We start from the raw sequence: 24,061 nt of genomic DNA on the forward strand, positions 1-24,061 counted from the left end.
CAGTCAGATAGATGGAAGTGCTCACTGCAGCTGGAGCATACCAGTGTTGATGTTGCTGGCATTATATTTGGTACACCACTGCCAAAGCTGCAAGTAAGGAGCTGGTTCTTATTACAACAGTTGGCCATTATCACAGAGGATATGGCCCAAAGAGAAGCTCAGGCCTTTCTTCACAGAAAAGGACATGGGAGAAGTGGCTTTGTTTTCCTGCAGACTGCCCAGGAAGCCACACCACGTTGGCCTAAGACATCAATTGCAGTGCAGGTCAGTGCAGTGCAAGCAAGATGCCTAACAGTGCAGAAGGGTGGTCAATGATCTTCTGCATTGCACAAGAATGAGACCTTTGACTTTAGTGGTTTCCCCTAACCAAATGTAGCTTCCCATCTCTCTTCACCCCCGTAAGGACTGCTCCCATTTGACTTCCACACACAACTAATTGCTTAAAGCACATGCAGTATGTTGGCCACGTAAACTGCTGGCACATATTGCACGCGTAAGGATGACACCCCCTTGATTGTTCAGTGATTCTGACCATGACTAGCTGCCTGTGACTCCCCTGGGCTAAAATGCAACATAAGCCAAGAAAGCTGAGAGCCTGTAACTGAGCACTAAATACTCTGTGCACCAAGAAAATCACATATCGGGTTAAAAATCAAGAGGCGCTCCTTCCTACAGCACTCTGGAAGTCTCTGCACAAGGAAGCACTACAACAATTCAAGAAAGCAACTCTCCACCATCTTCTAAAGGGCAAGCAAAGCTGGGCAATAAATAGAGGCCCAGCCAGTGACACCATATCCTATGAATGATTAAAAACAAATACACTAGAGTGGAGATCTGCTCTGGAGTGAGACTGGTTTTCAAAATAATGTACAAAATACAATTACTTCAGTAATTCAATTGATTTCTAAATGGGAAGCTTTACCTTTGAATGAACTTAATTATTTAAAGCAAGTTATCAGATAATAGTATCTGCGTCTTAGAAAATTTGATTTAAACACGCTCTCTTTGGAGCTGATTCTCAACCTCTCTCTCAGCTATCAGATATCCACTGGAGAAACAGTAGCATGGAAGACTGGTACTCACAAACTGACAGCTCCAAGGGCTTTACACATGCTTTCAGGAGTTCATTTAAAGTAGCTAGAATAATCACTAATAAAGCTGGTAGTTAGCACAATGAGTTTTTACTATAGGGTGGGATAGATAATTGCACAACATTTGAGAAGCAGTTTATTATGTGAAAATAGGGGAGAGATTTACCTTGCAGACAATAATGGCTTTCCATCTGCAATATCAAGCATTTAAACATAGCAACGAGTATTCTTTTCAGTCTGATTATTCACAATGCTAAAATTTGAAACAATATAGGAAGGTTTCTTCGAAAGTTTCAGTCTCACTACACTGCAAGAGAGGCATTCTGCCATTTTGTCACATATACTAAAGCACTGGCACAGCATATCATTCATAACTTGCACTGTTTCCATGTTATCTCTGTTGGAATGATCTGTCAGCCATCAAGTAAAATAACAATGGAGTAATTTAAGCTGAGTTAAGCCTGAAATTACTCTTTTGCTTCAACTGAGGTTTCTGGAGTATGTTAAAGAGTTTCACCACTTTCTTAAAAAAACTAAGACGTGCATTGAATATTTCAAAGTCACTGACAGCATCAACTCTGTCAAAATTTTTCTCTTACTCCAACAGATATTCAGAAGGACTCAATGGTCTTTGCCACGAGGTACATTTAAGAATAGGAAGTGTAGCAGCAAGGGACAAGAGGCCAGAGTGAAGTGGCATGACAGAAGGGGCTGACAGTGAAGCCACAAGCACACGACCATTAATCTGGGAGTAGTACAAAGCTCAGATAGTAACTTTTAACAATTCATATTTCATTAATAATAACAATGGCTTTGAAACACCAGGATGGAGTGTTACCCAAACTGACATTGCGGTTAAAAAGCAATGTGCTAATTACCTCTAGCAATTAACAATGTTGCTGGCTTATGGATCACCACTAAAAATGAGGTGCTACAGGCATGGAGTTTTAGCAAAGTGCCAAGGATGGAAAGTGGACAAATGCACGTTTGGAGATTTAATTGAGATTCACATACTCTTTCCCAATTTTGTAAGCTTGGTGGTTGTTTCCTGATCACTAATTGATAAAGGGTGACCACTTTGAAGCATCCTGACTTTTCAAAATATTCTTAGTTTAATCATAGTCTGGTGGATTTCCACTTGGAGAGAATTTTACACTTTAAAAACCAACTTAGTAAAAATTTCTATTACTGCATTTAGTTTGATTTTCTCCAGTTCTTATATTCTGGCATCAACAATTTCTGTGTTGTGAGGACTGGACCCAAAACATTAACTCTGATTTCTCTTCACAGATATTGCCAGACCTGCTGAGCTTTTCCAGCAACTTCTGATTTTACTTCTGATTTACAGTATCCACAGTTCTTTCAGTTTTCATTTAGATCAAAAAGAGTTTGTTTTCTGGGTTGGTGACACTAATCGCCATTGCATCAACTATTAATGCCTTATTAAACAATATCTACACAGTTAAAGACCAATTCTAATTTCCTGCAGTGATTTTATTTCAAGTTCAATGTACTGTAAAAATCCAGAAAGTTCTTAAAACTGACCGGGAGATTGAAAGTGAGCTGCTGTTTGTGCAAAGAAAAATAAAACCGTGCCATGTAAATTGATTAGTGTTTTCTATCAAATTGCAACTCTCAGTCAATCTCTATTCCCTTGACTTTGCAGATTGATTTGTTAATTAATGGCAATTGGAGTTGTGAAACCACAGAAACCATACCAGCAATACCTCTATGTTTATAATTAATACTTCAGTGTAATATTCAGTCTGAGGAACAATTTTGCTAGTAGGGAAATTCTGAGGTAGACAGTGGCTAGTGCACTTTTCAGTGAAGAACAAAATCTTAAGACAAAAGAAAAGGACACAGATTCCCTTGGAATATCTGTAACTCTACATCCCTTCTGGAGCTCTGACAAAAGGAAGGGTTTTATAGTTTGTTGTGAGCTTGATCTTTGCCTTTAGCTTCTGTTTCTTGCTGCCTAAAAGTATTGGCCATATTAATTTGTTCTGTTGCCAAGGTGGAAGACTAACTTTGTAGACAAGTTCCTTATTTTATGATGGTATGTCAAACTTAGCCTGTTTAAACAGGTATTTGTGGTTCTCTGTAGTCTGCTGTTTCCTCAACATAAAACAAGGTCTTTGTGATTTAGAAACACTATTGCATAAGCATAGCACCATTATCTCGGAAGACAAAAGGGTGTTTTTGAAACACTAAAAATATTTTCGGTTTAAAACAAGAAAATTATTTTTACTTAGAAAGTTTATTTAAAAAGTTAAAAAATTCAGATAAAATTAGGAAAAAAATGATTGTTAGGAATAAAAAGATGTATTTTTTTCCAATAAGAAATTAATTGCAAACAAAGTTGCTAACAAGAGACAAAAAGGGATAAAACACCTGTTGGATTACATATAGCTAGATGTTCTGCTGTCTGTTTACAGTAGATCAAGCCCTGGCTCCTGTTACAAATCTATATAAGAAAATATAAGAATAGTTGCCTTCATCCTATTTTTTAGCAGAGGAAGGCCAAGATCCCACTGAGCAGACAATACCAAGAAGCTTCATGCTGTCTGACATGCAGTACAGGAACTACATGTAAAATAGAAAGAGCAAGGTCCTGCCAGAAATCACTTGGTATGCTTTAACAGATGTACAGTACACAAGAACCTAAGAAATAGGAACAAAAGAGTAGGTCATCTGGCCCTTGAAGCCTGCCCTGTCAATAAGACGATCGCTGATCCTCAACTCCATTTTCTCCATACTATCCCCATAAACATTATATGCTGAATATTCAAAAACCACCATCAGCCTCTGTCTTGAACATATTTAACATCAACAGCCATCAAGAGATAGAGCATCCCCAAAATTGACAATCGAGGGTGAAGAAATTCCTCATCAGTCCAAATTACCCAAAACCTTTTTCCAAAAATGCAATCCCTCGCTCCAAGCTCGCCAGCTGGGGTGATGATATATGATGCTTACCCAGCATTTATTTTCTCAAGCATCTCCAGAATCAACTCTCAAGCTTCTGAATTCTAGGAAAGTGAAATTTAATCTATTTTATCTGGCTTTTGGAGTGCATTGGCCCATCAGCAATCTACTGAACCTTCACCTCACTGCCTTTCAACTGTATACCTACATATCATTAACTATAAACAAAATGGAGAAATTTAACAGATTTACAGCATCTTTATTTCCCTCATCACAGATAGCATCGAGTCCAAAAGACTCTTCTTTATCACCCATAAAATCCTTCAAGTAAACAATCAAAGGTATATATAAACTCCAAAATCCTATGTACAATTGATTAGTAAGAAATTTGAAAAAGCATAAAAATGCCTTACTACAATTAAAGATTCATAAATTCCTGCAAAATACAATGGAGAGATCCCAGGCTCCTATCTGATTCATGGCATGGACCAAAGGCCATGGTATAGTATATGAAGTACAGGCTCCTGGCCTGATGTACAGCGTGGAGTGCAAATTCTTGTCTGATGTGTAGGACAGTAAGGCCATGCTCAGGCTATTCACTGATTTCCATCTAAAAGAATACTATCTAATTTCAAGGCTGAGAATAACAGCCTATTTTAAATCATTGGCCAACTTCCCCAACACCAAAAACTTTAACAGATAAATATACATTGAAATAAGCATCCAGCCAGAAAAGAAAATCAGCCTGTAATTATGAGTGTAATATCAGCATTCATTATCTATAATTAATCTGAAATTAACTTAATTGGTGATGCACAAAGCACATCTCTCATCAACTAGATACCCTTTTAATCATAGAATCTGACTGGCAGTCTAACCACAATATCATGACCAGACCGATATTTTATTTTAATTATCTATTGTTTAAGATTACCAGATGTGCTCCAATCTCTTGGTTACTTGGGTTCTTCAGCAGCTAATGCTTGACTTCAAACTGAGCAAAATACCTCCTCCACAAACACAAATACAAGTTTGTAATTAATTTGCTTTCAGATTGATTTTCACAGTATCACAAGGATAGGGAAAAAAATAAACTTAATTTCACGCCAGAATATCGAGTGAATGCACTTCTTGCTCATCGATCACAAGTAATCTGTACAAATGCTTTCCCACTGATGAAAATAAAAGATTTGCTTTTGCAGAAAGCAAAAACCTTTGATGCTGCAGAACCCTAGGGTGATGTGACAGCAATTCAGTTCTACTGTTTGTGGACATTTGAAGAGCAGTCCTTCAGCTGGATGTCATTGGACTTCCAAAATAGCAAGTGTTGGATCTTTTATCCCAGACCTCCAATTTTCTCCTGACTGAGACACAGCTCCCAGACACCTGCAGCTTTCTGGTACCTTAGCCAAATTGTAATCATTTCCTTGAGAGCAGAGGTAATGTATGTTTGGCAGGATATTTATCTCTGGATAACAGGAGAGAGAGGGGAAAGGAGGCATGACAACAAAACCTGATCTGATCTTCATCCAATATCCATACGTGTGGTCATGCCAACAGGAGTTACTGGACAGTAACAAGGAATGAAAGATCTGGCTTATGTTATCATTGCAGAGACACTACTGCTGCTTTTAATCAACAAGAGATCCAAATATTTTGTTACGTTTTTCTGGTTTAGCAATAGAAGGGCTCTTCTGTGCTATATAAATCTATGATCAAGATCAAGATGCCACCAATTCTCTTATGACAATACAAAGCACAGAAGCAAATTGTGGTTCTGTTTCTATTGAAATCACACTATGTTTATGCTGCTATGTAATTGACATTACTTTCATGAATACAAAAATGGAAGGCCTGAATTTTCACACAAGTTTTAGGTATATGTTTACTCAGTCTATGTTCAGTCAGGTTTATTACACTGATATATATTTTGAAACTGTTAATTGTTACCATCTCCATAGAGATGGATTAACTTTCTTTTTAAAGTTAGATTTCTAGCAACCAGCTTATAAAGGAGTCACGTAACAAGGTTAAAATGGGCAGCATGGTGGCTCAATGGTTAGTACTGCTGCCTTGCAACACCAGGCACGTGGGTTCGGGAATGGGTGTGGGTGCATTACTCTTTGGAGGGTTGGTGTGGGCCTGTTGGGCCGAAGGGCCTGTTTCCATACTGTAGGGAATCTAATCTAACATTTTTTTAACTGCAGCAAGCAAACTTAAAAAAAAAAGTGATACTCAGCAGGTCTGGCAGCATTCCTTCATAGAAAGCAGGGTTAACACATCAGATCCAGTGATCCTTCTTTAGAACTGGAGTAGTTCTGAAGAACATTAACTCTGCTTTCTCTCCACAGATGCTATCAGACCTGCAGCAGTTTCTATTTTTGTTTCAGATTTCCAGCACCTGCAATTCTTATTTCATTAAACTAAAAGTGATTTTGCCTAAATGCTAACTTTTGTCGACAACTATTTAACCTACGGCACAGGACTTTCCCCTTTTGTTTTTATCAGAATTAAAAACCTCACTCCATGGTTATCTTACACAGTTCATTAAATAAACATCCAAGGCTCCCAAATCAAGTCCAACATGATTCTTAGCTACCACAAGTTTACTTATGCTCTTTTCAATTCTTAATAGCATGTAACTTCAGAACTGCGGCTTTCATGGTTTGGGTTTTCCTGAGATTCTCCCCTTCAAATTCTGTCATTTCAACCCAGGCACAAGTTCCCTCCCATGTTCAGGTGCAATGAATGGTAGAGACTGCTTCTATCTGGTCCTTCTCTCCCTCTTGCCATCCTTTATTTCTCCTTTGTCCCCTCAAGTTAAAGATCATCCCAAAACATTGCAATCCTATAACATTGTTTTGCAAACATGAGGTTTAAGTCCCTTTTGTAGATTTATCACTCCCATCATACAATAAAGTAAATCTGTCAACACCAAAGAACAAGAACTATACCGCAGAGATGCTAACTTCTGTTGACTGTGTATTCAGACATGATACTTCCAAATAAATTTGAGCTACCAAAATAGTTGTTTTTTAGTGTTTTGTTGATTAAAAATAGTGTGTATCTAAAGGAAGAGGATCAAAATCCAGGTCTTCTTACCAAACTCTTCAACCTTTAACCTGACGTTGCAATCAGGAGGAAGAGGTACATCAGGGTCAGACTTCACTGGGAGACTCCATTACATGATGAGCCATAAAGGTAGGAGATTTCTATCCAGATAGGAAGGTGGAAAATGTTTTTTCTACACCAACTTTGAGCAGATTCTGAATGCAGAGGATAAAAATTGAAAGCTTCAAAGCTCACCAACTTTTAGTCTCAATTAGCTAAAATTTAAAGCAACAGTTGGCAAAAAATAATTGAAGTGTAATTTTGACACCTTCTCTTATTCTCTTGCTAATCTCTATACCTGTGGTAACTTGCTACTCCTTTTTACAGCTATGTTAAGATATCATTGGAAGTAATATAAAATAATGCACATTTTCCCAATGCAGCAAAAGCCCTTGAAGCCTAGGTTCCTTTCACTGGATCAGAAATATGTCACAGGGCTGATGTAAACTGTACCATGGACACAATGTAAACAGCAAGTGCATTAAAGCGGTCCCAGTCCTAATATTTAGAGTAGCTGTCTGTAGAATTGCAAATTGGTATTTGGTGGTCAAGAATTGATTTTATTTTCCAGGGCAGCAAACTTGACATAAATGAACTCCAATCAATTTGCATCAGTCCCATGTTTATCACCATACACAAACACAGTCTCGAAACTTCCACTGCACACTTTAAGCAACACCTCCTATTACACGGTTCAATTCTGCTCTGTTGGCATCCACCAAATGAGCTGAAGTTAGGAATCACTGGCAACATACATTGTTAAAACATACAAATGTCAAATTAGAAATCATTACAGTATAATATGAAAGCTTCAATAATGATCTTGAACTACTTAGATGTTTATAAACTCACTTCTGCTTCCTACAAAATCAATAATAGAAAACAAACTAAAAACCAAGCCTGTACAGATATGAAAATAATGTTTAATATAAAGGCTAATGTTTTCATATGGAAAAGGTGAAAATGATAAATGAAGCTATCTGTTTTCAAATAGAAAAACTACGCAACAAGAAGTCTAAAGCACAAGTCCATGCATAGTTTCCTTTTTAAAACAGAATCAATATTGCTATTTGTCATCAATGAAAAACAAGATCTAGACATGCGTATAAAGGAGAACAATTATTAATTACCAACGTGCCACTGCACAGGATAGACCATACTGCTCATTTTTTCAAAGCCAAATTTCTCCATGGAGTTTATTTCAATTAAAGCAGCTAATTTTATGGACAACATATTGAACAGGTTTGATTTAATCTATTACTGTCACGTGTACTGAGGTACAGTGAAAAGCTTTGACTTACATGCTTTAGAGGAGGATTGTACTATAAAAGTGCATCAGGGAAACAGAAAAGAGTGTAGTATCCAATGTTACAGCTGCTGAGAAGGTGAAGAGAGAGATAAACATTAACATTAAAGAGGTCCATTCAGAACTCTGATAACAACGGGGCAGAAGTGGTTCTTGAATCTGTTTGTACATGTAAACAAATTTCTTTATCATCTGCCCGATGGAAGAGGTAGAAAGAAAGTATAACTGGGGTGGGAGGGGTCTTTGATTGTATTGGTATTTTCCCAATGCAGCAGAAAGTACAGATAGAGACAATGGATGGGAAGCTGGTTTGCAAGATAGACTGGGCAGTGTTCACAACTCTGTAGTTTCTTGGAGTTTTGGGAAGAGCAGTTTCCATACTACACTGTGATACATCCGGACGGAATGTTTTCTACAGTGCATCTATAAAAATTGCCAACAATCTTTATGTACATGTCAAATTTCCTTAGCCTCCTAAGGAAGGAGAGGCATTGTTGTGCTTTTTTAACCGTAGTGTCAATGTGGGTGGACCAGGACAGATTGTTGACGATCGTCACTCTCAGGAACTTGATGCTCTTGACCATCTCCACCTCAACACCATTGATGCAGACAGGGAGGTACCCTACATTCCGCTACACAGATTTCAGAGCCACAGGCCAGTAGTCATTGAGGCACACTGCAAGATTTTTCTTGGGCACTGGGATAATGGAGATCTTCTTGAGGCAGGTTGGGATTTCAGACCGTAGCAAGGAAAGGTTAAAGATGTCGGCGAGTACTCCTGCCAGTTGGTCTGCACAGCATCTGAGTGCACGGCCAGGGACTCCATCCAGGCCAGTTGTTTTCCATGGGTTCACTCTCAAGAAAGCCAATCTAACATCTACAATGGTGACCAAGGGTACAGGGTGCATCTGAGGCTGATGGGATAGGTGACAACATTTCATTAACCCTTGTATAAAGCAAGTGTAGAGTTCATTATTGAACTCATCAGGGAGGGATGTACAGTTACCCACAATTCTGTTCAACTTTGCTTTGCAGCTCGTAATGTCATGTAAGCTCTGTCACAAATGATAGGTGACCATATGGTTAGTCTGGGTCTCAAACATGTATGGCATAGATTATCTCAAGTGCTCAGCCCCCATCCATAAAAAGCAGCAATCACTGAGGGAGTACTGCAAGTTGAGGAGGCCATAGAGAGATAAACAATACAAAAATCATTGTGGGTTATAGAGGGCGAAAGAGTGATTATGGAATACCAGTGGATTCAAGCCAATAAACCAATAATATAAAACATGTCTTGTGATAGAGCATAACTAGTCTTGCAACGTGCATGAGGAAAAACCATAGGGTCCAAAAGAAAATTAAAACTGAGACACTATGAAACTTGGGATTCTACAGAAAAACAAATGCAGAATAGCGGAATATTCAGCTCAGCTAACATAAAACAAAATTATTTTAAAAATCTGACTAGCCTGATTATTACAGATACTTAAAAAAGGGATAAATTAGGGATTTACAATCCATCCCTACATACCCATACTGGATGAACCAGCACTGTTTAAGCCAGTGAGGATGTATATTTTACTCAGAATCACATGGGGCAATTCTGCCTATCATATCTGTGCCAGCTCTCCACAGAACCAATTTACCTAGTGCCACACTTGGGCTTTCTCCCCTTGACACTCATCCTTTTCAGATGACAATTCTGTTGAATGTCTCACTCAACACTCAAGCAGTTCACGCGAGATCCTAGCCACTTGTGACTTGTAAAACCTTTACCCATGTCTCTATTACTTCTTTTACAAATTACATTAAACTTGTGCCCACTTGTCCTTGAATTGTTTATTGCAATGGGAATAGGTCTTTCCTCTCATCCCCTTTATGATTTTGTCACCTATCAACATTCCTTCAACCTTCCCTCTTTCAAGTGTAACAGCTCAAACTGCTTTAATCTCTCCTCTTTACTGAAGGTCCTCATCCCGGGGATCAGTTTCATGAATCTTTTCTGCACTCTCCACAATACCAGCACATCGTTTCCAAAGTCTGTTGGCCACAGCTGGACTCAATACTCCAGGTGAGGCATCAGAGTTCTATGCAATATCTTATGTTCTGTCCAACATGTGAAAATGTATTGCATAATTATGCTTCTAGTTTGAACTGGAAGATTACTGGATCTGTGCCACTGAACTGCCCCTTGGTGTGTGATTATTGTAATCACATTGTCACAGTATATATTGCCAAATATCTGCAGCCGATCAGTACCAACTGCAAATGAATTCAAAGCTTTCGCAGCTGCCACTTGGCATCTGATTTGATCATCACACATCAGACTCCAATACAAAAAAAGAATTTATTCCAATAAATTTAATGTCTAAAATTAACACCTCTATCCCAGACAAAAATAATTAATTGAGTCAATAAATTTAAATTCTTGGATTACAAAGCGGACAGTTGATTAAAATTTCCCTCAAAAAGGCCAGCAGAAGTTCAGATGTAAATGCTCTTTTGTGTTTCTGTAGAGTTACATGATCCCCATAAACGTAGGGCTATCAAAGGGTAGTATACGTTGGCTTGCTGACAAATTCTGGATAATCATAGCACTTTGATTGGAAGGCCAGCTAAACTTCTGGAAAAGCCAGAAAGTTCATACTGCTGTAATATACATTTCAAAAGGGTGCTGCAGAAGATTGCACACAAGACCCATCCATTAAGAATGTGGTGGTCCTTACAGCCTAACCTAAGTTAATGGATCTAAACCCAGCACTGCACATTACTAAACTGTGTAAGCCTTTTGTCCAAGGAATTGAATATAACCCTAAAAACGCAACAACAGGGTGAAAAAGAGAACTTTGGAAAGACAAAAGTAAGTCATGGAAGACCAAAACTAAAGGGCTGAAAAAATTTAGCAGGTCAGGCAGCATCACGGAAAAAAAAACGTTAATATTTTAGGTTGATGATCTTTCATCAAGACCGAAGAGAAACTGAAATTGTTCTTAAAAGTCAGTGGAAGGAGGGACAGAGCAAAATGAACAAAGGTGAAGATCATAGGATGGAGGCCAGGGCAGCTTAAAGAACAAAAGCTTTCATGAGGCAACCGAGGAATAATGGAGAGTGTGAAGTAAAAGGTTGCGTCCAAATGGAGTGTCAATAGCTATTTCCTAACCATCTGAAAATAGCAATGAAGAAATTAAGGGAGGAAGACAAAGATCAAACTTGCAAAACAAACGGAAACGAGAAAAACAAAACCACATTGAACATGATTTTTTTGAGGAAGTAACAGGAGGATTGATGATTGATCATGCATTGGAAGTTTCTACTTAGATTTTAAATAAGCCACTTTACAAGGTCCGCATGACAGCCTGGGACCAGTCAAACAGAGAAGTTAATTACTAGGGAGCATATAATAAGAGGAAGGCAATTGATAGAACTATTACAGGAGACAAGAGGAACATGTTTTGCACCAAGATGGTGGTAGGTATCTGGAATTTGCTGCCCCGTTTGACAGTGAAAGCAAAAAACTCTCAACCTATTTCAAATAAACCTGCTCAGCACCTGGTCCGTAGCCTTGCAGGGTAAGGCATTTCAGACACTGATCAAGGTTCATTTTAATGTCTCCCCAGATTAAAGGAGACCATATCATGACTAGTGAACTGAAAGAAACAAATAAAACACTTGTACTGAGGAGTGTTTGGGCTTTGCACAAAGAAAAGGGAGGTGGTTTAAAAAAAAGCAGCTATTGCATCTCTTACATTCGCATGGAAGGATGTAGAGATTGGAGGAGGGGTATCGGGGTGATGGGGGAGTGGACTAGAATGTGAGAAAGGAAATAATCCTTACAGCATGCTGAAAAAGAGGGAAGGAAAAGGGAAGATGCATTTTGTGGTTGCATTATACTCTAGCTGATGAAAATAGCAGGGAATAATTATTAACTAAAGGCTGGAGGAGTACAAAGTAAAAGGCAAAGTTTGGGAGGTAAGGGATGACAGCAGAGGCTTGAAATGTGGATTGGGATAAGCTCAAGGATCCAATCACACTGGGTAAGTGAGTAACCTTGGTTGAGGAAAAAAAAGGAAGATGTTCCTCAGAAACAGGAGAAAATTCTAAAATCAGTTCTGCAGTTCAGCCAGATGGCTTCTCAGCACTGAAGCTCAGAGCACAATTTAGCTGTTAAGCCTTCCTCATCTGAGCATTTTACACTCAGCTCTTATTCAAAGAGTGCCAGATGGCATGAAAGAATTTTTCTATTTACAAAGGTAGGCACATTTTCTCCTCTTCAACTGTTATATTGTTACATTCTGTCTGTATCAAAACTCAATTGTGCCAAAAATTAACTCAGACGCTCTTCAATTTTAAATGGGCTAGATATAGTAGATGACAGTGTGGTGTAGCTCCACTGCAATGTCATCTACTGTATCCGTCGCACCTGGTGTGGTCTCCTCTCCATTGGGGAAACAGCACACCAACTTGCACATCATTTCAGAGAACGTCTCTGGGACACCTGCACCACCAACCCCACTGCCTTATGGCTGAACACTTCAACTCCCCTTCCCACGCCGCCAAGGTCCTGAGGTCCTCCATCGCCAAACCGGAACAACCCGACACCTGAAGGAAGAAAGCCTCATCTTCTGCGTTGGGACTCTTCAACCACACGGGATTACTGTAGATTTCACCAGTTTCCTCATTTCTCATGCCACCCTCCACCTTATCCCAGTCTCAAGCCTCCAACTCGGCACCACCCTCTTGACCTGTCCATTGTCTTTCCCATCTATCCGCTTCACCCTCCTCTCCAACTATCACCTTCCCACCTACCTTCATCAATTTATTGCATTCTCAGCTACCTTCCCCCACCACCACCCCCAACCACCACCCATTTATCTGTCAGCCTCCTGGCACACAAGCCTCATTCCTGATGAAGGGCTTATGCCCAAAATGTTGATTCTCTTGCTCCTCGGACCTGCTGTGCTTTTCCAGAATCTTACCATAACCTGGATACAAGCCCACGGTGAGGGTTCAGTCTGTAGAATCCCTACATAACTACAGAATCACTTACGTAGAGTGAGATTCCTTTCAACCAGATGTTTCCTTTGCACCCCAGTAGTTTACTTCATTTGTGGAATGTTTAAAATAAGTATATTTTGCAGTAAAATATTCAAAATCAATTATTTTAATTTGTTGTATTATTTTTTTTTAGATTAGATTACTTACAGTGTGGAAACAGGCCCTTCGGCCCAACAAGTCCACACCGACCCGCAACCCACCCATACCCTTACCTAGCACTACGGGCAATTTAGCATGGTCAATTCACCTGACCCACACATCTTTGGACTGTGGGAGGAAACCGGAGCACCCGGAGGAAACCCACGCAGACACGGGGAGAACGTGCAAACTCCACACAGTCAGTCGCCTGAGTCGGGAATTGAACCCGGGTCTACAGGCGCTGCGAGGCAGCAGTGCTAACCACTGTGCCACCGTGTTTACCATAAACTTCCCGGTCATTCACAAGGATTAGTAAGACAATAATGTGGGTTTTTGGACAAAACGACTAAGCAGATAGGTAGGGTCTGATGACAAGTATCAACAAATATCAAAAGCTTTTAAAAACACCTCTAAAAGCTAGCAAACAAAATATTTGAAAGTCTAGATTTCTCTATGAAAAAAATTATCAAGGCAAGTATTTAAAGTGGTTTTAAAATTGGCTCTTTAATTGTAAATGTTCATATGCTTGCACAAGCTGAACAAGGTGTAAGCATGTACAGGCAGATAGTATTGGCGGGGTCAAACACTTCAATACAGCAAAACAAAAGAAATTGCTGCAGAAGCTCAGCAGATCCAGCAGCATGTGTAGGAAGAAAGCAGAGTTAGCCTGTTGACTCATCAGAACTGAAAATGTGTTGCTGGAAAAGTTTCGGGCATGAGCCTTTCTTCCTGAAGGAATGTCGATTCTCCTGATCCTCCTGCCTGACCTGCTGCACTTTTCCAGCAACACATTTTCAGCTCTAATCTCCAGCATCTGCAATCCTTACTTTCTCCTTTCTGACTCATCAGAACTCCAAGGAAGAGTCATTGCACTTGGAACAATAACTGTTTTCTTTCCACAGATGCTGCCAGACAGACCTGTTGTTTCAGTTTTTGTTTCAGATGTGCAGCATTCACGGTTCTTTGTTTCACTTCAACAGACAGTGTTCACTGGGAGCCAAGCACAATACACCTCGATTACTACTGCTTCAGACTGTCCAATAAATAACGGAACTAATAGATTATATCCTGACAAGGCATGGAATGACAGCAGTTTAAGATATAACCCTTAAAAAAAAGTATGTACATCATACCACAAATCCCAGAGCTTATGTGCTTAGCAGCTGAAGATTTAGCCACCACTGGAGTTATTGAAATCAGGGGTTCAACAGGCTAGAATTAGAGCAATAGAAAGTTGTGGAATTGAAGGAGATTAGAGAGACAGAAAGCAGAGAGGCTGTGGAGGAATTTGAAATGCTCCTTATAACAACTCTGTTATCTGTTCAAATGGCTTGGTGCCAAACTTTGTTTTACAATGCTGTAAAGCATTTTGTGACATTTTATTCCATTAAAAGTGCCATACAAAGTACAAGTCGCAGCTCTGAAATATTCACATCATTACAACCATTCTTTAACATTTTGTCTTAAACACAGGTTATCTACACAGAGTATAACTACATTTTAAAAAGCTTCAAAATTTCCACATAGGATATCAAATAAAACATAAATGAGCTAATGGATTATATCAACAAACCTATGCATTATTCAATCATTGATCTGCACCCATTTTACAGTCCTACTGAAAAATGATGAGAACATTAGAATATTAAATGCTAAACAAAGATGCGCTTTTGGGACATCAATTAAATTACTTGTGCCTTATTCCCCAAACAAAATTTTATGCAACACTTTTGTGTAAGAGCAGAGCATGAATTAATGAGGTAATCATTGAAGTAAAATGTTTTATGAAAAAATAATTACATAATCAAAATTATGTCATTTCCATAGCCAACATGATGTGCATCATATTTAAACCTAGATCTAGATTTTGCCATAGACTAAATCCCAGTGGGGGCAAAATTTTCTTTTACGTTTATTGGGAAGTACCAGTTGAAGCTTTGAGACAATACAAGTCAGGTGATAATGTTCTGTCAAAATGCAATGCAAGCTGATGGACAGTATAAAGAAAGAATTGCCAATCCAAACTGAAACCTATTCTAAGCGAAACTGCTGATAGATTAGGCTAAATTAGACCTGACATTTGAAATACCTGATGTTGTGCAGAGGCTATTACTTGGCAGTATCAGCATGCATCCAATTTGCAGTGCAAATGCAAATCGAGATCTTGCCAATTTTGTTTATGGCTTTACTTTTTACAAGAATCCTTTGTGTTCTTTGCACACAGGAAACATCAAGTTCCTGCACTCCATCAAGTTCCTCACTGCCAGCAGGTATGATAGACATTTTCTGGAATTCAAAACAAGTGACCTCTCTGCTGGTAAATAAAGAATTAAGCTAAGCTCACTCTTTCAAAGAACCAAAACAAAAGTGAACTGCAATGTTTAACATTTCCAATATCACAAATGGATAGTTATAATACTATCGATTTTGTTTAGAAAACTGATCTGTCTTTAAATGAATACATAAATTTACAAAATGGCTCCCAGTGGTCACATGACAACCCTTTTGGATTCAGCCAAATGTTGGAACCAGACTATACATGTCTCAAGAAGAAATTGCAAGAGACCTTTTGAAACTCCACAGATATTGCTAAAATAATAAAAGTTGACTTTTGATAGTGATTCCTGTGGAGATACGAACAATGCTTCCTGACAGGATCAGAGTCATCCAAACCAATGGCCAGGACATTTTAAGAAAGTTAATTCGGTTGACTAAAATAAGAGTCCCATTCCTTGGCTAAGTCAATACTTAATAATGGAAGCATGATTCAACAGTTTGGGGATTTATGGCCATTAAGGTTCTGTGTAAAAGTCTGCCTGAAACTATTTTTCACTGAGATGACGTGAAAGACAATCTTGAACCAATCACTGCTTCTGAACAATGGGACAATGGAAGGATTGTAGGCCTACTGTACTGAACTAGCTACCAAGAGCTACAGGACTATAAAAGGAAAACAAAGACATAGAGCCTTCACGCACTCCCAGGACCTGCTCTCACAATTCCATCTGTGAGAGTAATCTCCAACTATTCAACCACAGAAACATCAGAAACTATAAAATTCCAGTTTCAATATTTGAACACTTTTACTTCAGAAAGAGAACATTTAAGCAAGCTCGACATGCAACAATCTTAGAAACTGATCTTACTATACTATACTATACTATACTTTTTCTTCAATCCCTATTGGTGTTTAATCTTTATTTTTCAGCTTGCATTCTTATACGAGTAAACACAGCTGTAGTTTTGAAAAGTAGCCTTCATCTTGTTTAAACATAAATTCTTGGAAATGTAAATGAAGCTTTTAAGACAGCTTAAACAAATTCATATTTCACAGTCCATTCTTATATGCCGATGTGGTCATGATATCGAAGATTCAGAGATGAGTGCATACATTCTTTTCAATAAACATTGAAGTACTGTTATGATCACAGCTGACAGTAATAATGGACAAGTCAGATCTCAGAGTGGGACCTATGTTGTCAGACCAAAAGTTTTATTTTTCTTTGTCTGCTGTGGAGATCAGTAGCTAAACATATTCATGAGACTGTCAATGCATTTTTAAGAACAAAAGCTTTTACACAAAACAAATTGTTTTACATGATTCAAGGAATAATGCCATTGCAGACATCAGGAAAAAGGTTGGTCCTCTTAACTGAACATTACCCTTACAGACTCTCAGACTATGGTGAAGAGTCACCACACAGTACAACTTTATAGCTTCTATGCATGGTTGCAAGTCAGTTTTCGTTCTGCAAAATGCATGCGTACAATCCAATGCTATTTTCTTGAGTTAGTTAATGTCTCTCCACATGACCCATAAAACAAGCTGCTAATTCAACATATTACTTAAAATGAGTCCCTTAACCTCACATCTTTAGCTTTGTAGGGGTGTCTTCTTTTCTAACACCTTTCTTCTTACTTCCTCCAAAGTTTCTCAGGACTTTTCCACAGTCCTGACTGCTTAGAAAATGCTACGAACAACACCCCTTCACTCAGTATGAACTGCTTCTAGTCCCCTCTCTTCCTGGATTGCAAAGTCCAAGTCAGCAAACAACTTAGCAGTGTCAAAACTACTTTTTGGCCTTTTAAAACAAAGTCAGACATTCACAGAACTGAAAATTAAAACCTATTTATGCTGTACTTTAGAACTAAAGTTCCCAAACAATAATATATTATGAACTTCCATCACAGAATACACCAACCAATAGATTTATAAAACATCGACAGTTGTAACTCTATTGCAGTAAGGAAATGGGTCTATTAGTATGTGTTCACTAAAACTGCTCACATACTTAATGCCAACTTAATTCAAGAATATTCAAGGCCATCATTTTGACATTTCAATGCTAACTAGCCCATTGCCTATTGAATTAACTTATTCTAAGTCAAAAGTTGACAGCCTACCACAAGTAGATAATCAGAATAACCTATCAATTTTTACAAATTGCATTCTTTCTCTTGTTATTGGCTGTTTTATGATAGAGCGTTATGTCAACAGTGTGGGCTTAATTCCTGCCCTAGCTAAGGTTACCATGAAGGAATTTTCTTCTCAATCTCTCCTCTTGCCTGAGGCTTGAGGTCTGACAACATAGGTCCCACTCTGAGATCTCACTGGTGGTGAGGCTAAAGTACCACCAGTTTCTGTCTGTCTGTCTGTCTGTCTCTCTCTCTCTCTCTGTGAGAGCAGCCCTATTGTCTGGTAAGACTGTAGTGAATTTTAGGGGTGACACTACAATACTTGTTGTTTAAACTACAATAAACATATCTAACTACTATGGTCTGGAAGCACATGAAAAGAATAAAATACTGCATAAAAGACAACCTGCCTTACAACATGGATGACAATACCCAGAACCAGTCACCTGACTGGGATTGAAACAATATTATACCATGTTTCTCACATTGGAATACTGCATGCAACTCTGGTCTCCCTCCTAAAGCAAGGATGTTGTGAAACTTGAAAGGGTTCAGAAAGGATTAACAAGAATATTGCCAGGGTTGAAGGGTTTGAGCAGTAGGGAAAGTCTGAATAGGCTGAGGCTGTTTTCCCAAGAGGCTGAGGGGTGTCCTTATAGAGGTTTATAAAATCATGAGGGGCATGGAGAGGGTGAATAGACAAGGTTTTCCCTGGGGTGCGGGAGTCCAAAACTGGAGGGTATAAGTTTAAGGGTGAAAGAGGAAGGATTTAAAAGGGAGCTAAGGGGCAACGTTTTCACACAGAGGGCAGTGCGTAATGGGAAGTGAGCTTCCAGAGCAAGTGGTAGAGGCTGGTACAATTACAACATTTAAAAGGCATCTGGATATGTACATGAATATAAAGGATTTAAAGGGATATCAACCAAATGCTGGCAAATGGGAATAGATTTATTTAGGATATCTGATTGGTATGGATTAGTTGGACCGAAAGGCCTGTTTCTATCCTGTATATCTCTATGAATATGACTCTGTTGCCCCATTTAAAGTAGACAGAGAATCTATTTAAAACTATCTTGTGGATTAGTTACAAGTCTATAAATTGTGACATAATCCCCAGTGTGAAACAACTTAGTCTTTATAGTGACTACAGGACAAAGTTGATCTCAGGTTCTATTGAGGAGGCGTCTAAAGTCAATTCCAATAAGCATGGACAGCACAACAAATCCCTTGTTCCAATGAACTCCATTAGGTGACAGCAGGAATTAAAAACATTTGAATTACGCCAATTTTTTTGTTTCATTAGTTAGTTCACACCCCTATTATAAACCCTCAGAGAATGGTTTCATTCATAAGAGAATTTCTATGGGATCATTATTATGCAATATGGATCAAGTTAAACAAAAAAAACCAGACAAATTTAAACTATTAATACATTAAAAAATATGCTCAATTCTTGAGTAAATTTTCAACCTGGCTATTTTCTGATACTTCAAATCCTCGGCTAACCTTTTACGAGGACAATTTTATATATCAAGAGGGACATTTTCTATATATATTGTTTATTCTGTAAAATTATAACAGAAATTATAAAATTTGAGACATGTGCTGAGTGAAAAATGCTAGGGGAGGAATCGATGACTTTGGACTAACAATGATCACAATTGGAGTTTTCCTTGTATCATTAGTTTTGTTGTAAGACTAATTGATAGAGATTGACTGCTGCAATTAATCAACTGCATTATCATTGTATCATGCAATTACCAGGAATGGTAGAAGGCTAACAAGATGGGCTCTGACCTGTAATCACCCAGCAGCTTGAGGCAATTTGCATTTTGACTACTGAAAATTAAGATCACAGACCAGGTAGTTTTCTCTGAATAAAATCAACTCATATGTACATTCAGCAAATAAAGAATGCTTTGTGCTTTCAGAGGACTTGCTTTTCCACATTATAGAAACAAAACTTGCCTTGGTAACCTTTTCCATCAATATGAAGTCATGTTATGCACATGGACTGTTCCCTTACCCAGTAAAAATGAGATGGGTAGCTTGATATGTAAATAATAATATCAAAATAATACAGTAATTAAGGTAAATAAGTTTACATTTTTTGACAGGATGAGATGAGGCTTAATGACAGGTGCTCCATGTTAAGAGACAATATCGCCCAACCAGGTAAGACCTCAATGTAATTTCTTCAAAACTATAGTAGGATTCTGGATATTTATTTCAGGTCATCAAGACAAAAGGTTTATCACTGGGGAATTTTTTAAACCTCCACTTCAATCACTGACATCTGCAAGAAAACTTGCAAAGGTCAGGTAAAACATACAGCAAAATGTCTTCTGTAAAGTTCTATCGATGTGGCTGGATCACAAGTGTGACACTATCCTTTCCCACATTTAGTATCTTTGAGAAATCTGAATAAAGGTGGGTCACTTTAATATTAACCTAAAAGTATTTTTATGCTCTGGCCACATGCTCGAGAAATTGGTTTACAAATGCCAACCTAGAAATCTAGCAAACTGCTGACCAAAAGCTTCAAAAACCAGCTACCATTATCCCGAAAGATTTGCTAACTCAAGGAGCTACAAAGGTTATGATAAATGAAAAGCTATTTTAATACTCTAGCAGTACAAATGCTCATCACAAGTTTTTATCACTTTATGACAAGGAAAGAAACTTAGGTACAGCATTTACACCAGCCATAAATTCTTGAAGGTGGGATGTAACGTTGGAAGGATCTCAGAAGCTTCATTGAGACATGTTCCCATTCAAGAACACGTGACAGTTGGCTGCAGCCATGGGGCTATCCAAGGCTGTATTTAGTGGACCATGTATAAACGAAATTGATAAAACTAGTCAAGTATTTAAACAGTACGTTACCATTGTTAAGTTGCTGCATGTCCAGCAAAAAAGTATACTTGAGTCAAGGAACATTTGGCAAAGTGATATTCAAGCCACAAAAACTTGTACATTTTGCTCTGGAGCATGATGGCAGACTATTTAACTGCTTGTTACAAACTGTAGAACACAGCCAGTAGAAAAGGCTTATGTTTCTGGAGTAGACTCAAAGATATGGCTACAGACAAACAATTATCAGAGACTGAGCAACAAGAAGGGACACATATATCCTGAAGGCTCACCTTTGTGTTTCACTGACTTTCCCAAATATAAAACAACTTTTCCCAGTGGCATTATTGATGTGCGAAGCATAAACTTCAGAAATAAACACTGACTATAAAGTGGAAGATGTTATGCTCTGACCTTCACAGGAATAATACTGAAGATCAAAGTGTACTTAATTAATTGTACCATTTCGACTACATTATAATGCTACATTAGTTCATGTGTCTTTCCACTTCACATTTGCTGAAATAGATTGATGTATAGACAGCATGAGTGTCTCCTGCAAATCTACTGGCAATCGAGCTTCCAGCTTAAATCGATAAAGAATTCAAATGGGGCTTCTTGGAAGGCTTGAAAACAGGGTAGAGAGTTCAGAGTATGCAGCTGGAGCCTCAATTTAATACTCATCTGAAAGATGTCACTTCAGACAATGCACTGCTCCCTCACTGTAGATGCTGGTATCAGTGGGAGCACACAGAGAGATAATTCAACTGACAGCTGCATGCCTCAGTTTTCTCTTACATTTCTCACTGAGGTTGAGAACAACAAATTCTTACTTCATGTCAGCTCAAAAGTAGTTACCAGTATCTATAAGCACGGTGGCTTGAAAGAATGTAAGTGAATGATCATGTTCAAATAGAGTCATAGAAATGTACAGCACAGCAACAGACTCTTCGGTCCAACATGTCCATGCTGACCAGATATCCTAACCTAATCCAGTACCATTTGCCAGCACTTGACCCACATCCCGATAAATCCTTCCTATTCATATACCCATCCAGATGCCTTTTAAATGCTGAATTGTATTAGCCTCCACCACTTTCTCTGGCAGCTCATTCCGTAAATGCACCTCAGTGAAAAAAAGGTTACCTCTTAGGTCCCTATTATATCTTTCCCCTCTCACCCTAAACCTATGCCATCTAATTCTGGATGCCCCACCCCAGGGAAGACACTGTCTATTCACCCTCTCCATGCTCCTTATGATTTTATAAACCTCTATGAGGTCACCCCTCAGCCTCCGACCCTCCAGGGAAAACAGCCCCAGCCTATTCAGCCTCTCTCTATAGCTCAAATCCTCCAACCCTGCTAACATCCTTGTAAATCTTTTCCGAACTATTTCAAGTTTCACAATATCCTTCTGAATGGAAGGAGACCAAAAGTGCCTAACCAATGTCCTACACAGCTGCAACAGTATGCATGAATTCATACTTATGCCCTGTTACCGATTAGTCTTTCCAATCTACATTATGCTGAATTTTCTTCCTATTTTATGGCCCTGGCCTTGTCAAACTATTACTTTACTGATGGCATAACAGTGTGGGGTTATGTTCTCTATGTCTAAATTCTATGTGTGTGACAGTTACTTTGACATCAGTGTGTATTTGAATATTTCAGCATATTTTTCTAATTTTAGAGGCAATATTGTTATTAAGGTGTAGGTGTATTGCACCTTTAAGAGAGAGAGAGGAAGCTCACAAGGATTGAAAGCACAGGGTATGCTGAACAACCTTAAAATGCAACATTTGGTTGACACAAATAGCTGGTGCTGTGTTACCATGGTACAGAAAACAAATTCAAATCTGGACAGTTTAAAATATGCCCCAGACACCAAAATCCATTCAAATTTCAATTTAATGTTTCGGATGACATCAAACTAATGAAATGATCCAATATTTTGGGGTATAAAACCATAAAAACAGTTAGAGGAAGAACAGCAAAGAGTAAACTCAAGTAAAGACTGCCAACAGAACAGCTCTCTGAAAGGTACCTGTCCATAAGAAACTTGTGGAGCACAAGATCAAAGCTGACCTAGAGAAACCTACAGCGGACGTTCGACATCCAATGATGACAACTGGGTTGGAAATTGATTTGCTGTAAATTTAAGAGGGAATTTAGCAGACCAGTATTGTAAAGTGGGAGGTAAAAGATAGGGTTAAGAGAAAGGATTTTTAAATAGCTATTGTTTTAAGGTCCTCTGTTGGACTTTAAGAATATAATTGTTAATTTTACTTTGAATAGTGACCTCTTAGATAGTTTTTGCCTCTCGAAATTTAACAGATTACAGCAAAAAGTGAGCTTTTCTGTATGTTGGAGTTAAATTAGCAGAGGGGTTTACCCTATGTCATAACACTATTCTAAGTAGAAAACAGAGGTCCCTTCAGTTAAGGTAAACATTGGCCTCACCTGATTCCCCCGCACATTGACATATAGCAGGGGCCAGTGACTAGCTCAGCACATATTCTAGAACAGTTGAAATCATGAATGAACTCAAAACACTGCTAAGTGGAGACTAAAAGTCAAGTTTTTCTTATCTCACACTCAACAGGACAAAAGACCAAGGAGAGACTTGAAAAAGGAATACCAATTTATACAGTATGAGAAGGTGGTGCTCATGGTTTGGCTATCACTGGCGTGGGCATGAAGCAGATATCATTAATTGTCAATATTAGTTCTCAGACAAGGCAGGTAAACTCTTGTCAGGATATTAGCGTGGAAATACAGAGTCTGGCAGTTTCCATAACCCCTTTCTTTTTGATGAAAAAGGGTGCTACATAAAACATGGTCCTCTGTGATAATGCATGTAGTTACAAGCATATACAAAATGCATCATGCTGTGTTCCAAAGTGACAGTAAAATTTATGCAATTTAAGATTACGAGTGTGGTGCTGGAAAAGCACAGCAGGTCAGGCAGCATTTGAGAAACAGGAGAATCAACATTTCCGGCAAGAGCTCTTGCCCAAAGCGTCAATTCTCCTGCTCCTCAGATGCTGCCAGACCTGCTGTGATTTTCCAGCACCACACCCTTGACTCTGATCTCTAGCATCTGCAGTGCTCACTTTCTCCTAATAAATTTAGTTAAGTCAATTTCTTGCATCCTAGTCCAGAT

At 38.6% G+C, this 24,061-nt stretch overlaps 1 protein-coding gene across 1 annotated transcript in view; it reads right to left on the minus strand.

Moving 5' to 3' along the window:
- Positions 1-24,061, minus strand: part of LOC132824294 (serine/threonine-protein kinase BRSK2-like) — a 946,497-nt gene that overhangs the window by 623,954 nt on the left and 298,482 nt on the right.

The sequence above is a fragment of the Hemiscyllium ocellatum genome, chromosome 18 (genome assembly GCF_020745735.1).
Source record: "Hemiscyllium ocellatum isolate sHemOce1 chromosome 18, sHemOce1.pat.X.cur, whole genome shotgun sequence".
NCBI classification, from domain to species: Eukaryota; Metazoa; Chordata; class Chondrichthyes; order Orectolobiformes; family Hemiscylliidae; genus Hemiscyllium; species Hemiscyllium ocellatum.